General features: G+C 45.6%; 1 non-coding gene across 1 annotated transcript; it reads right to left on the reverse strand.

The window, feature by feature from the left end:
* Window positions 1-1,413: 1,413 nt before the first annotated feature.
* TRNAY-GUA (transfer RNA tyrosine (anticodon GUA)) lies at window positions 1,414-1,500 on the reverse strand. Its single transcript is given in 2 exon segments — window positions 1,414-1,449; window positions 1,464-1,500. It is a non-coding gene; the product is annotated as a tRNA-Tyr (tRNA).
* Between the last annotated feature and the right edge of the window lie 4,294 nt (window positions 1,501-5,794).

Below are 5,794 nucleotides of genomic sequence, written 5' to 3' on the forward strand. Positions count from 1 at the left end.
CCATTCGCCAATGCTTGTTTATCTTTTCTTGCCAATGCTTGTTTGTTTGCTTCAACCAATGCTTGCTTATCGCCTCTTGCCTGACTTCAAAATGGCCGCCTACAGTTCACACAGGGATGGTGTCTCAAGAGTTGCCTGACTCAAAGATGGCCGCCGTGGTTATCTGCAGGCACTACTTTCTCTCTCTTCATTCAACCTGATTCTTCACACGGGACTCACCGGCAGTTGCTTCCAGGGTCAGCATATTCCAGATTTGGCTCCCTCTGGTCACTGCTACAATCAGGTGAGGTTGGGGTGGGCTCCCGCCTTACTTTGCAGGGTCCTCGGCGGTGACTTGCCAAGTCTCACGCATCGGGGGTGAGGTGCCAAAGCTCACGCATCGGGGTGAGGTTTTCCGACGTCGGACCTCACTCGGGCTCAAATTTCAGCGCGCTCAGCAGCGCTTAGCAGTAGACCTTCGTGGGGCGATCCACCCCAGGATTCACTCTTCTCTGGCCACTACAGTCTTCAGGTTGGGTTGGGGTAGGCTCCCAACTCACTTTCGGAGTTCCCGCTCTCCGGTGCCGACAGCGTGCCAAAGCTCACGCATCAGGCGGAGCTCGCGTTTTCGGCGCGAAGGCTTCTTCTTTTCTCGGGAGCTTCAGCGCTCGTGGTAGCGGCTCCCTCTGGGCTCCCACAATGACAGGAGGGGCAGGGTCACCTACTATTTATCTCTCCTTTGGCTGGCAGCATCACCTACAGCAGCAGACTTTCTCTTTCCGACGCTGCAGGGGACAGGGTGTCTTCTTGGGGTTCTGCACGCAGTGGGCTTGCTTATCCCACCCTCGTCGCCAGTTGTAGCATCCTGCTACAAAGAACCACAGACACAGGTTCTTATATCTCAGAGCTTTATTTAATACAACTTGTCTCGACCCTGTCCCTACTCTAACTGCCCTCATCCTGTTCTGACCCCTCCTCTTCCCCTCAGCCCATCTAGCTCCGCCCATCCCAGCTACTAGACTGTCAACTATATTACACGCCCTGCCTGCAGAAGCGCTCTCACTGCCTCCCTCGCCTAAAAACTCCTGCCTCCTACGCCTGTAAACTCACATGGCGCCTCTACCCTGACTAAACTCCTACGCAGCAATCTACGTGCGCGCCCTGTCCTAACACGCCATTGCTCCGGGTCCGTCCAACCGGGCGAAAATCCGCGGGGGGGAGACTGCTTCACTCTGCTCCGCCCGAGGATCCCATCATCCTCTGTGGAGGGAGTTGCTGCGAGAGCTGCATCAAAATAATTCTGAACAGTTGTCAGCGTAAGCCGGAGAAAGGAACGGAATGTGAACACTAAAACTAGAGGAAGCAGGAAAACCAAAGTGTCTGGACCTGAAAAGAGGATTTAAATAGCAAAAGGAAGTGGCGGAGCAAAAAATGTCCTTCGAGCCGGATTTGAACCAGCGACCTAAGGATACCTGCTTACAACTCTACAGTCCTCCGCTCTACCAACTGAGCCATCGAAGGATACTGACATGGAATCTGACAATTTCATTGATGACAACAACAAAATTCATGTCTGTTGTATACGGCTTTTTTTTTTTATAGAAAAACTCGACAGCTTCGTTAAAGCTGCAGACCCACAAATGGATATTTATTTGTCTTTGGAGAAATCATCAACTTTACAAAGGGCGATCGATTGAAAACACAAAATTAAATCATGGTTATCATATTTTCAGAAAGGAGTCTGGAGATGCAGAGTCACTTATGATAAAGATTGAAATTGGGGCAACAATTGTAATTATACAAGAGTGTTTTTATCCTGGGTGGCTCTAGGTCTATTGATGCTTTCAGTGTCAGAGACTGTCGGCGGGGCTATATTTACGCTAGTCTTGGTTTTCGTGCACATCTGTACCAGGGCATCCTTGTACATCTGAATGGACATATGATGATGTCTAATAATTAGGACATAAGGGGGGAATTTCTGGTCAGGGAACTCTCCATTCAAAAGAATTCACTCACAACAAACGGCCCAATCTTAGCCGTCATGCACGGCATCTAGCTAACAAACAAGCATTGGCAAAGCCAATAGGCCTCACCTATGCGTGAGCTATTGGTTTTGTCAATGTTTTTAAGACACGCTGCACAGCAGCGCAGGCTGCAGTTCAACATGACTTAAAGTCAAGAAAAAAATGCTATGACGCAGCCAGAGTCGACGTTTTCATATTGCTTTTATTTTAAAGCCAGTGATAGCAAGGCAGAAGGAGAGAATATGGGAAATACAAAGCTAAGGAAGGGTAGTAGCGATGGTAGGGAACACCAGACTGGAGCAGGGGGGTGACAGAAAAAGAAATAGTATTCCACTCCTTGAGCAAACAGCGAATGGGCACTAATTAATTTCAATCGATCTGTTGTGGTCTGTCCTCCACGGAAAGGAACGGAAGTGATTCGTGGCCTACGCTGGCAAATTAGGAGGCTGCAAAAAAGAGTGACCCTGACGCCAACCAATTATAATTACTGGAAAGAAAAATGACGCCAAACCCAACAAATGGTAAGTAATGGGTGGTCTCCAAGCCCTTTATTGTAAACAATAGTGTCTCACAAGCAAAAGCGCTTTCAGTGAATGCGCCGTTGCAGGCTCAACCTAAAAAGTAGTTCTTAAACAGTGTAGGAAGTTCTTATTATATATTTAACACCACAATGGAGAGAAAATAACTCATGGTGACGTAACTGTGTGAAAGTAATTTACATTATTTGCAAAAAAGAAAATAGTTTCAAAGCTAGGTTGTAGGACCACCCTTTTAGGTCTTGTGTTGCCAAGCATTTTTGATTTTACTAAAAATATATATAAAATATACTTACTCAAACACTCCCTGAGATATTGTATTGTATTGTAATTGCATTTATATAGTGCTTACTACCCTGACGAGGCGTCAAAGTGCTTTTTCGGCAAGTAGCACGCTATTCTGGGACCCATAGAGGATTAGTGTTGAATTAGTATAGTGAAACATGCAAGTACATTTCAAGTGGTGGATAGGGTAGTCAGTTATAGGTTAGAAAGTTGTTTGGATTCTGATTCAGAAAGATAGCAGAATCTTGAAGCATGCTACTCCGAAACCCATAAAGGATTAGTGCTGAATTAGTATGGTTAAATATGAAAGTAATTTGTACTGAGGTACTGGGTTTTTCAGAACCGGTACTGATCCGGTAACCCAGCGGTGCCAGGGAAGAACACCCAAAGACCTCGAGTCCTTTCCTGATTCAGACCACAGAAACTCAGAGTCTTCTAGGTGAAGTCAAGGATCGATTTTTATTGGCTGCAACCAAGGTAACAAGCGTCCTAGAAGTACAACACACAGGAAGTATGTTCTCAGGAGACTGCCGCAATTCACAAAGTCAGGCTTCTCTTTTTATACGAAATATTGTGCTTTAGGCAAACATTCCTTACATTTTACAATACTATTGAGATTTTCTATTACAAAGAAAAAGCAGAGTCATGATGACAAGGCCATAGTTCAGTGTGTACAACCCACAATAAATTACTCGGCAAAGCCCAACATTTCATCAGATATCGCTGGACCCCTAATAAAACCGGGCACCTCCCCATCATAAAGCAAGTCAGAGAAAAGAGCAGGGACAGGTGTGAGCGAGATTTGGCAGGGTGTGTGTGCGATGGATGGGTTTATGGCCTGTTGAGCCTTGATGCTATCTTGCTCGGCCACTGGGAGAGGAACTGACCAAACATGTTCGGCCTGGGGCAATGGTTCATACTTGCCCAGGTCAGAGAAAAGTCAATCAAGGTGTACGTGTCCTTTTGAATGGGATTCAGCTGTATTATAAGCCTATGTAAAGGGCAACACACAAAATGGCTGTCGCATACAAAATGGAAGCCAAGAGTTCAGAAGGAGAATGACGGTTTCGAGATGAAATCGTCACTCGAAATTGATGAAAATGCTTGTGCATAGTGTACTAGCCATTCTCGGTCTTTTGACACCAAATTCGTCAATTTTCGACGAAGTTTTATTCTCGAGTGCAGACATATTACACGAGTCCAGAATTTTCAGTACTACAATCCCTCCTTTTGCCCTTACATAGGCAATCAATCTATCCTCATGTTAATCTGAGTCCAGATCTATATTCCTAAAGTCATTGAGATGTTGCTGTAACATCATCCTAGTACTTAGCGCGTCTCTTGATACAGGTTTCCTTACACATGATGTAACACAGAGGCCACATATTGCAGGAGCACACTGCACGCACAGACAGAACAGGAAAAGAATGGCTAAGACCATCCCAATGACCATCAGAATTTTCCATCCCCAGCCGGATATCAGTTCCCAGAACCACCCCATTAATGACCAATCTCCTTTATCTACATGGATAGATTCGGAAATCTTATGCAATTTAGAGATGGCCTGGTACACTGTTGGAGCGTTATCTGGGATGAAAACACAGCAACTCGATTGGATCAATCTACATACTCCACCTCGATCTGCAAGTATGACATCTAAAGCGACCCTGTTCTGAACGGTCATAAGACGATCCGACTGGAGCTCAGCAGTCAAGTTACTAAGGGCACCAGCAGTTTCAATCACGGTGGACTCAACTACCCTTGTCAATTACCTTATGTTCCTGCTGTTAGCCATGGATCCCCAGAACGGCGGAAAACCCTTTGCAAAGTCCCCAAATTCTTGACCTGCAGTGTCTTCTTTACTCAAGACACCTCTAACTATCCTTGTCTTGTGGTAATCTGCCGCTGCTGTGTAGGTGGGAGGCAACAGGAATGAAACAAAACATGAGCCCGAAAAGTCAGGGGGCAACCATGTATAGGCTCTATCATGGCAGATGAAATAAGTACCCTTAGCTGCTAAAAACGCAGGGGAAGTCTGAGACCCAAAAACATACGTTTCTGTACAGACACTCTTCCCTAACTGAGCTCTGGGATTCTTGCCAGTACCTTGCAGACACAGGTGACCCTGATGGGGTACAATCCAGATCGGGGACGATCCCTTAGTTTGCTGTTTCTCACTCAGAGTAGCTTCATATCCGGTCACGTTCCAATTTATATATGCAAATATCTCATCGTCCGGGGTATTTTCATAAGAGATTTCTCCCTTAATCATGTCGACTATACCCTTAACCAAAGCACTATTCTTGGGATTGTCTTTTACAGAACGTAGGGGGTGGACTTCACGAGCATATATGAACATTGTTCTGTATGCCCACACAGAACCATTATGGCTGAAAGGCAGAACCAGATAAGGGATACCTTTATCTGTTGTGTGAGGCATAAGACCACACACCCAACAGTTAGTCGTGTTCATTACAAGTTGGTGTTGGTGCAACAGCTGAGCAAAGGAGTTATTAATGAACTCTAACCTTCTATTGGATTCATGGTCGGGAAGAGGGTGGAAAGAATGAGAGGAAACAATAGGGGGAGGTATGGGCGATGCAGTGGGTGCAAATGTTACACGAAAAGAGAACAAAACATAACTTATTAAAAATATCATCATACTGAATAACATACAAATGCACAATATCAAGAAGCTTTTCTTTGTCATCACTTTACATAATTTTTGTTTCAAGTTCGTAGGTTTGGCAGGTCTCTCCACATCGGGAAACTCCATCCTCTCTAAAGTGCTGCCCGCGGTGGGAGGTTGATTCTGCTAAGGGATGCTTCTGTCAGTCCAGGGCAACTCCCTTGGACCAACTAGAACTGCCGACCTAACGTCGTCAGCTGTACCCCAAAGACTTTTAAGCAACCGCGGCCCTAGCAGCGGAACCCGGATGGCGGTTCGAAAAACAAAAATAAGCAAGTTTC

Source organism: Lissotriton helveticus, chromosome 6 (assembly GCF_964261635.1).
Source record: "Lissotriton helveticus chromosome 6, aLisHel1.1, whole genome shotgun sequence".
NCBI lineage: Eukaryota > Metazoa > Chordata > Amphibia > Caudata > Salamandridae > Lissotriton > Lissotriton helveticus.